Source organism: Adiantum capillus-veneris, chromosome 23 (genome assembly GCF_014529385.1).
Source record: "Adiantum capillus-veneris isolate H3 chromosome 23, ASM1452938v2, whole genome shotgun sequence".
NCBI classification, from domain to species: domain Eukaryota; kingdom Viridiplantae; phylum Streptophyta; class Polypodiopsida; order Polypodiales; family Pteridaceae; genus Adiantum; species Adiantum capillus-veneris.
In genome coordinates, this window is record NC_140953.1 from 108035875 (window position 1) to 108047048 (window position 11174).

Sequence of the window (11174 nt, forward strand, 5' to 3'; positions counted from 1 at the left end):
CAATATTTCTTCTAGTATTTTGAGTTCGCTTCTTTGCAAGAAAGAGACTCGGCCGCTTCATAAAAGAGACATTTCTGAAGAATGTCACCTTATATAATTCTACTTAAACTCAACGTAATGATTTTATCACATTGTTTCAGAAAGCCATCGTGACCCTTTCACTTTTTTCTCAAGCTTTGCTCCCAAGTCATGAAGTCTCCAACAATTATGGTGTTTGTTGCGCACGTGCACGTGTTGTAGTGCCATCACCACCCAATGAGCCATCTTGTGATGAGTACCATTGCCACTTGGTTGTATTCGCATCGAGCTCATATGCTAAAAATGGATGATTACAAGCGTTTAGAAGAGGTGAAAAGAAGCATAGCTCATGTTTTCTCATTGGATGGCTTATACATCATATTCAACATCCTTGAATCCATGGGATTGGGCCCTAACTTGATGTAGGAAGAGATGAAAAATGGTTTACCGACATCGAAGCATGTTGTTGGGCCACTAACCTTCAAAGGATCATCTCCATATCCATCCCACATTCAACCAAACCAATAGTTCAGAAACCATTAATGTGTTAGCCATCATGCAAGGTCTAGATGAGGGAGAATTTGCCTCTTCACCATCATCGACACCTTCCCCTCCCTACTAAAAGTCTCAAATGTTTCATCTCTTGTAACATTGATTTTGTGTATTCCAATGCTGGAAAAAGGGCTAGGTTTAGAGCAATCACACCTAGAAATGTATTTAAGTGTACGCCCACTGTAATCATATGTAGGTTTTCTAAGTTTTTTGGAAAAATAATTATGTATTTGAGTGCTAAAAATAAAACCTGCAAATATAATAAATTTGCCTTTAAAATTTCTCATACGTAGGTTTTCCAAGTTTTTGGGAGAAAGTATTGCGTATCTAAATGCTTTAAAAAAACCTATGTTTACTGTAAGCTGACCTACAAATTTTGGGATTTACCTCTAAATTCTAGATTGAAGGTTCTTGCTCCTACAAAATTTAGACAAATTAGTGTAAGAACCATCAAAGACAATAAATTTGCCTCTATAATTTTTCATAGGTAGGGTTTTTATTGAAAAAAGCATAGTGTACTGAGTGCTCGAAGAAAATCTAAGTTTAATGTAAATATAGTAAATTTTGCCTCCTTGAATGTGACCCTAAAAAGTAAGAACTCCTAAGAATGGGGGTGCTAAGGGCCACATAAGTGCATTCCAAGAGGCTACATTTATATATGGTGTACATGTTGATCAAAACATGTTTAAAAAGGATGGTTTTTTAAAAGAGCCCCTCAATAGCCATTTTAGTTTGCTTATACCAAATACTTGCATGATGCCACATGCCTTTGAGGTATAAGGATACAAAATTGTATCCGGACACGAGCCCTCACCTTGCCTCATGTAATAACTACTCGGAGCTTCCTTACCCTCACCCTTCTCCTTCCAAACATATGCAACATCCTAAACTACAAACATTAAGACCATTGAGAGCATGTTGTGCATTTTTCAGTACATGATCACACTTAGTGTACATGTTGAGTAAAGCATTTTCAACCATAATCTATTTTTTAGGCTTCTCCAAGATCCCTTGGTAGGAATCTCATCATGAATTCTTTCATTCATGTCAACTTCTTAAATGTTTGCATTGGATAATACTAACGTACCTTCAAGGTGCAAGCCAATGTTAGCATCATTTGGGCCATTTAATAAGCAGAAAAAAATCTAGTTGTGCTGGCACGCAAAGCAGGTGACTTGGATGTAAGTTTCTAGGAAGGGAAACTATGAGTGATGACTTCTCAAGTTCCTTAGTGAAAGCCCAAAGATTGACAGCGACAAAACACACTCTAGAGGGATCCACAAAGTAGAGAGCTTGAGGAGTTGCAAGTTTTTGCTGACTTTGGGGCCAATTAATAGGACTGAATTACAAATCAGAGAGGAGGCATTCAATCATCATCATACATGCAAATTGAGAAAATCAAACTTGAAAACCTTCAAATATGGTAATTTTCCTTCTAAAATTTCTCATATAGAATAAATTTTTTGCATGATTGGCCCTTGATGGAAACCTCTAAATTTAGTAAAAATCTTTAAATTTTAGATGCAAATCTCCAAACTTTTAAAGGAATTTTTTGGGAAAATTGTGTAAAAATATTCAAATATAGTACGTTTGCCTCTAAAATTTCTCATATGAAGGTTTTTCAACTATTTGGAAAAAAGCACTATATATTCAAGTGCTAAAAAAAAACCTAGGTTAAGTGTAATCCCACCTACAAATTTTGAGGTTTACCTCTAAATTCTAGATTTAAAGGTGAGAAAACCTACAAAGTTCATAGAAATTAGCAAGATGAACTACAAATCAAAGGGGAAGCATACAATCATCATCACACACACAAACGAAGAAATTAAAATATAAAAACCTTCAATTATAGTAAATTTCTCAAATAGTTTACCATATGTAGGTTTTTCAAATTTTAATTTTTTGTGGGATTCTCCAAGAGCCCTTGATGGAAACCTCCAAATTTTGCATAAACCTTCAAATTTTAAAGGCAAATCTCCAAATTTTAGAGGTAAATTCTAGGAAAATCACGTAAAGACCTTCAAATATACTTTTCTCATATGTAGGTTTTCCTAGTTTTCTAAAAGAGCACTATATATCCGAGTGCTGGTGCTAGGAAAAAGGGTAGGTTAAGTGTAATCTCACCTACAAATTTTAAATTCTAGATTTGAAAGGTGAGAAAACCCATGAAGTTTATAGAAAAACACTATGTATCCAAGTGCTCTAAAAACCCTAGGTTTGGTGTAATCCCACCTACAAATTTTAAGATTTACCTCTAAATTCTAATTTGAAGGTGAGAATGCCTATGAAGTTAATAGGGAAAAACCTAGGTCTCGTGTAATCCTACCCACAATTTTTGAAATTTACCTTTAAATTCAAATTTAAAGTTGAGAACACCTAAGTTCAAAGAAATTTAGCGCAAAAGCCTTTAAACAAAGTCAATAGTTTACTCCGCCTTCCGTCATTGTTGACTTGAAATTGCTCGCCACTTGTCTTAGATTTTCTCCTTGTCCTTCATTCGTCAACTTGGGCTTACTCGCCTTTGTTTGTGATTGGCTATGGGACCAACTTCTCTCTCTCTCTCTCTCTCTCTCTCTCTCTCTCTCTCTCTCTCTCTCTCTCTCTCTCTCTCTCTCTCTCTCTCTCTCTCTCTCTCAAACAAACAAACAAACACACACACAGCCTTGGGTATGCACACGAGCTCACTCAGCGAGATTGGACTCTCTCACAACTGCATTGTAGGTTGAGATTCGAGTCTCATATACACACATAGCCAACATCCAATTGCGTTGCTTCTCTCTCTCTCTCTCTCTCTCTCTCTCTCTCTCTCTCTCTCTCACTCACTCACTCACTCACACACACACACACACACACACACACACATTAGTACTTATCTCTCTATTTGTTCCAAAAATATATATATTACCCCTTAGTGCTATCATCTTTGCTATATATTTCCACTTAAACTATGGCTTAAAATTTTGCCTAGCTACACTAGGTTTGTATCCACCGTGGGATGGAACCCCTAATGGGTTATGATGGCTGAAGGTCTTCTAACTGGCAGCTTTTAACTTGGCTTAAATTTTACTCTACAATTGTGCCTCACTTACCATGCCATGCTAATGGTGCGCAGGCTGCGCTGCTCTATAGAGCCGGATCTCATCAGAGGCTGCCATGTTTTTGTTTCCCACAGGAGGAACGGCACCTGGCCTACTCAATTCTTGGTGTGATACGGATACACGCCATGAGTGATCGTGATCTACCTTCTTCTATTTAAAGAGGTGAGGGTGCATTTTGCCTCTCATTTAGCCTTGTGTCTATTATATTTGCATAAAAGTGAGACTATGTGCATTCACTCTATGCTGTACCAATTATGGATCTTGTAGCACAACATACACAGGTCGGTTACTATTTACTGGGCTTGGTATTTTGGTTTTCTCTCCTTTTAACATATTGGTCTAGGGGTGATATAAGCACCCAGGCTTACAGGTTGGTGTACCTTGTCGCTTAGCCTGGTGAGGCCCACTGTGTGGGTGGCTATGCTTGACAGTGTGTGGTATTAATGGTTGTATGGTATAACACTTATGGTTAGGCTATGGTATTTGATCTAGCTATACTATTTTTTAGTACGTAAACAGTTCACTGGTTTTAAAAAAGAGATAGGTAGCACCTAAGGTATTGGGGTGTTTTGTATTTGTTGATGTCGCATGGCTTATTAAAACACTATTCTGGAGATTCATAAAGTGGTGAGATGTCTACCGCAAATGCATATTGTCATTAAAAATTTTGAGAGATAGGGGGTTCTGCCCTGGTTGCTTACTGTTGTTGGAGTTTTGATGTTACTAGTTGTCTACATGGTGATGTTTCCTCTAGCATGATGCAGGTCGTGCAGTGCTAAACTGGCTCTCCCAAAATGGAGTACCATATCAGGAAAGTTATTTTGCCTAATAAATCATGATGGTAAAAATGTATTACTCCTTGGTTTGAGAATCCATGCGTTAACTTTGTTTCTAAGAAAACTTGTTGTATGACGGCAACTTTGGCGCATGATGATGCCTATTAGAACTCTGCCAATAAAGCTCTACAATGCTTGTATACATTGTTTGATGGGGTGTTACATTACACCTTTTGTTAATTAGGGTATAGTTTATGAAAATAGCCCCAAAGGGTATCCGTTCTTTATGCTTCATGGTTCAACCTTCGTTCTGGCTGAATACCGCGTTTATATTAGGGGGTTTCCACTTGGTATGCTAATCAATAAGGCACAAGATTTTTTTTGAAACTAAGAGGAGTGTAATTAGTGTATTTTTCCCATTTGGCATACAAGCTTAGGGAGGTTGGATTCCATAAACCCTAAATGAGCATATATTATTCAAAGTCTGTCCTGATAACAGAAACAAGTTTGATACTCTTAAACTATTAATAGAATTTTTTAGATATCTGACGTTTTTTGTTACTTTATGGCTCCATGTTCTTAAAAAGCAAGAGGAAGTGGAGCTTGACTAATTTGGCAAAGTAAAACTCAAAAGATTGATGAGCTGTTATAGGGGATAAGACACTTGGATCAGAAGGGGTAGTGGGCTTCTGATCAAAATAATATTATGATGATAAGGATATTGAGAAATATAATCTTTGGGATAATATAACATTTTTACATAAAATCTAGAACACATGAGTACTTTGGACGATGCTTTTAAGTTAAATAAGTTGTAAGATGGACATGGATAACAACTGGTATAGTTCATTGATGACTGTAAAACACATCCAAGGCTAACATATCTATTGTCTTGTTTGGATGGATGCAGGTAAGGACTCTATCGTATCTTGCATGTTTTTTGGCTTAAAGCAATCATCTACACATGATTACACTTACACCTACTAATAGGGAAGTAATTCTGATATCTGTATGCTGGAATGTGGCTTCATTCTTATAAGCATTGTACAAGATAATTCTAAGACTGAGTTGTTTTTGTACTTATCATTACTCTTTCTCTGAAGCCAGCTATCTTTTGAATGCTAAAGTTCAATTATGTCTTATTATTTTAGTACAGAAACAAGTTTGATACTCTTAAACTATTAATAGAATTTTTTAGATATCTGACGTTTTTTGTTACTTTATGGCTCCATGTTCTTAAAAAGCAAGAGGAAGTGGAGCTTGACTAATTTGGCAAAGTAAAACTCAAAAGATTGATGAGCTGTTATAGGGGATAAGACACTTGGATCAGAAGGGGTAGTGGGCTTCTGATCAAAATAATATTATGATGATAAGGATATTGAGAAATATAATCTTTGGGATAATATAACATTTTTACATAAAATCTAGAACACATGAGTACTTTGGACAATGCTTTTAAGTTAAATAAGTTGTAAGATGGACATGGATAACAACTGGTATAGTTCATTGATGACTGTAAAACACATCCAAGGCTAACATATCTATTGTCTTGTTTGGATGGATGCAGGTAAGGACTCTATCGTACCTTGCATGTTTTTTGGCTTAAAGCAATCATCTACACATGATTACACTTACACCTACTAATAGGGAAGTAATTCTGATATCTGTATGCTGGAATGTGGCTTCATTCTTATAAGCATTGTACAAGATAATTCTAAGACTGAGTTGTTTTTGTACTTATCATTACTCTTTCTCTGAAGCCAGCTATCTTTTGAATGCTAAAGTTCAATTATGTCTTATTATTTTAGTAAAAACAGCTACACACACGACCTATACATAAGGATTTTCCATTTTCTTTGGATAAAGCGGGATGCTGGTTTTAGAAACTACTTTTGAATCTTAGTTCTAAGTTGGACCCACATTCTATAATCCCTTGATTGGTTGGCTGGTGTTAGGCGGTCCCTCATAGACTTATTTTTTGGTTACTTGCTCACGGCTATTATAGTCTCTGACTTTGCCGATTTAAGGATTGCAGGCCCAATCCACAAGACTAATTATATTTATGTTTATATATTTTTTTCAAGTATCACAAACACTTTAGAATGAAAACTTGCATGAGAGTAAAATACAACCCAAAGAATCATACAAGGATTCTTGAGTAGATTAAGTTTTACCTAAATGACCTTACTCCAAAAAATGCCTTAGCAGTTAGAACTCGACCTTTCTTGGCAAGAAAGGCCAAATGTTGTCTTACTTTCATAGCCTTACTAGCAATTTTGTATATTGCAGACCCTTGCTCTCTCGCAAGGCTTTGAATTATCTTATCAACCCCTCTCTGCGGCAACATCTCTTGTTCTCAGATGTATTGGCAGCTTGGATGCTTCTCAACTAATATATGATTCGGCTCTTACCACAGAGAAAAAGATGTCTGTATTGCACATGTTATCTTTTAATGATTGGATCAAGATTTTGGCTACCTTGGACAAGGATTCCAAAGATGGTGTTAATTTGATTTCCCAGTACATAGCTCAACTACCTATACTCTCTGTACAATATCAGCAAGAGCTTGCCATGTTTTCCTCTTCTAGGGTTGAACTGTCTAACTTTTTGAAAAAACTATACGGTCTCAATCCTTCTTTTATCAGTACTCTAGCTACTCCAACTATCCCTCAGACAGGTGGTATCTTTTGTAGAGATAGTGCGGCTCTTGAGGCCGTCAAAGAATTTCAGAGTAATCTTTGCTCCCTCGATGACTCTAACCTCTTAGAAATGGTACCAAAAATTTCCAAGGTTTTCCTTTTCCTACCTGTTAGGAAAATTGAAATTGAATCTTTTGGGGTGGACCATCAGCTATGGGTCCTACCTAACAAAGCTTTTCTAGCACCTATTCTTTGTGAAACCTGGGTTTACATGGCTAATCTCCCTGCCTCTAATGCTGAAGATTGCAGACTCAAAATTTTGAAAGGTGGACAATTCCTAGACAAAGAAGAACTCATAAAAGCCCCCTTCAACCTCAACCTCATCGACCATTCCAAATGCCCTTCCAATACAGGCCTCTACATTCGTACAAAGGGGAACATAGAGCTTGCCAAAAGTAACCCAGATTTCTACACAGAATCCATCTGGAATGTTTTTTGACCCTATGTTAAATGTGCTTGCAAGTTTCTTGACCCTAAAGCTTCATGCAAATCCGACATCATGTGGTTTGATCATGCCATTTGGTTTATCCTCAACCATCTGGACCTACTCTTCCCCAAAAAACCGGTGGACTGTATTCTCTCACTTATTTGTTCTTGGTTGGGCGGCCAAGCTAAACAAATAGTAATTGCTCAAATTGCTTTCAACATCTTTCGTGGGCTAATGCTCGATATCGTGAAGGAACTAAAGTCTGTCAAACCTGGGATTTATCTAACCACTTAGGGTATTTACAAAGGAGTGAAGATTATCACTAGCTTACTCAAGCCTTGTATTGAGGATGATGACTCCCCCTAACTAAAAAGACTGAATCCTCTTACTACTCCTAACTCTTGTACTTCATTTCTGACTCCTAGCTCTTCTTCTAATCGAGGAAAATCTTGTAGCTACACTAGAGGAAGAGGCAAAAACACCCCAATCAGGCACCTTTTGACTTATAATCATTGTGAGCCCATGTGAAAGGTGGTCTCCCAACAAAAAAACTCCTTGCAAAGATTATATTTACTAACATTGTCTCTTTCAGAATGATCTTCTCAATTGGATACACCCTAAGACACTTTCTTGTGAATGTTTTGACTTACTTTTTGGTAACCACAAATTACTTGACAATGTACTTATTGACTGGCAGCATCAACAACCTATTAAAAATTTGGTCTACAATAATGATTTTCTTTTACACAACTCCATTCTTGAATGTGTCTCTAACAAGTTTATCACATTTTGCAAAGACTTTGATATGTATGGTATACATGTTTGTACTTGTGATCTTAGCATCATTGAATAAACGACAGCCTGGAAAATCTTGGCTAAAAGGCTTAATCACATACCTAACTTTCTCAAAAACCCATATCTTGCTTTATTAGCTTTACTTAGCTGCTTAACAAACCTTGTCAGTTCTCTCCCACTGGAGAAGACAGTCATATTGGACTTAGCAAAATTGGTGGAAAAATGTTTCTTCCAAAAAATCTCACACGTACCTAGTAAATGGTTGTCTACAGATGGCTCTTGGATTACACCACAACCGGCCCGTGAATTTCAAAAACTATCAAAAAATTGGTTCATAGTAGAGCTGGATAAAAGCCCTAATTGTCCCACTCTGATTTGCAAAAACCTAGCTTGGAAAGCAGCATCTCTCGGGTATCTAGGAAGGAATTCACAATACTTAATACATCCCTACAAGAGGTTACAATAATATCTTAAGACACTTAGGAAATTTGGGTTATTCTCTTCAGGATACTAAACTTCCAGTATTTTTCCCACCTATAAATTCATAAACATAAATTTAGATGGATATCTTATGCCTCAAATAGCATCTTTACGAATGTTACCAAAGATATTACCCTTTGTCATGACCTTATACTAGTAGAAGTTGAATTAGTTTGCACCTCCAAACAAAAAATCTGCTATAACTTTCTGCAGATACACTACAACCCCTTTTGGATAACAAAAAACTCTAAAGAGGTTACTCTTAACCTCCCTAAACAGATCTTTCATCTTTTTACAGTAGATATTACTCAATGCTATGAGAATATTCCCTTAGAAGGAGATCTTGGTCTTAAGGATGTCCTGTCTCACAAGTTATCAAATTAGCTTTTATTAATGCTAGGAAGAAGGGGTTCTTCTACATTTCTCTATCGAGAAAACCTAGATGGATCAAAAGAACACACTCATCCCACCCCTTTCACTTCAATGAAGAGAAGCTATGTTTAAACATATCATGGTTACTTGATAACTACACATTCTCTCTCAAAGACATTGTTTTAACCAAATCCTAGGCATCCCCATGGGCTTCTCCTGCTCCCTGCTTATGTGTAATATATACCTAGCCCTCTTCAAATCCAAGCGGTTTCTCAGAGCCATGGGTGATAAATATGATAAACTTTCATTATTTAAACATACTTACAGGTATATGGATGACATACTAAGCCTCAACAATAGGTCTTTCTCAAGAGAGATCAATCATATATATCCTGACTGCTTAAAAATTGAACCAACTTATGGACAAGGGTTCGCTACATCCAGTGGATTTTTTTGCACTCGATACAATTCCTTAACTTTTCTATTTCTCTTCATGTACCTTGTGTAGGAGAGTATGACCAAAGATTTTCTTCAAAAAGAGATCTTCTAAACCTTCCACCTATTGAATTCATAAAGAGGAACAGTAATAGACCCCACAAAGCGGCTCTTAGCACTTGTATCAGCCTGCTTTACCTGATTATATACTCCTCCTCCAACTACCTCCTTGCTTGGGAAGATATTAAGTTACTTATACACAAGTATTGCCTTGATGGTTTCAAAAGATGAGACATAATTGATAAAATTAAACTATCACTCTCTCAAAATGACTGGCCGGGGTTACACTTTAACCACGATATTCTCATCTCTTTAATAAGGTAGTAGGCCCATTCACAATGGGCCTACCATCGACCCATTGTGTTTGGTGCCTGGGACAGGGCGAATACACACACACACATTATTACTTATCTCTCTGTTTGTTTCTTTAAAAAACTATACTACCCATTACTACTGTCATCTTTGCTATATATTTCCACTTAAACTATGGCTTGAAATTTTGCCTAGCTACACTAGGTTTGTATCCACCGTGGGATGGAACCCCTCATCGGTTATGATGGCTGGGGGTCTTTTAGCTGGCAGCTATTAACTTGGCTTAAATTTTACTGTACAACTGTGCCTCACTTACCCTGCCATGCTAATGCCAGGCGGGCTGTTCTACTCTACAGAGTCGGACCTCATCAGAGGCAGCTACATTTTTGTTTCCCCAGGAGAAACGACACCTGGCCTACTCAATGCTTGGTGTGATATGGATTTTGCGCGCTACACGCCATGAGTGATCGTGATCTACCTTCTTCTATTTAAAGAGGTGAGGGCGCATTCCGCCTCTCACTTAGCCTTGTGTGTGTTCTATTTGCATAAAAGTGAGGACTGTGTGTGTTCACTCTCTGCTGTACCAATTATGGAGCTTGCAATACAACCTACACAGGTCGGTTACTGTTTACTGGGCTTGGTATTTTGGTTTTCTCTCCTCTTTACATATTGGTCTAGGGGTGATATAAGCACCCGGGCTTACAGGTTGGTGTACCTTGTCACTTAGCCTGGTGAGGCCCACTGTGTGGATGGCTATGCTTGATAGTGTGTGGCATTAATGGTTGTATGGTATAAAATTTATGGTTAGGCTATGGTATTTCATCCCGCTACCGTTTTTCGATTCTAAGTAGCTCTACGTAAACAATTCACTAGTTTTTTTTTTTAAATAGGTAGCACCTAAGGGTGTTTTGTATTTGTTGATGCCGCCTAGCTTGTTAAAACACTATTCTGCAGATTCATAAAGTGGTGAGGTGTCTTGCCGCAAATGCATACTATTCATTAAAAAAATAGGGGGATAGGGGGTTCTGCCCCGGTTGCTTACTATTGTTAGATTTTTTGATGTTACTAGTTGTCTACATAGTGCTATTTCCTCTAACATGATACAGGTTCACAGTGTTAAACTGGCTCTCCCAAAATGGAGTACCATATC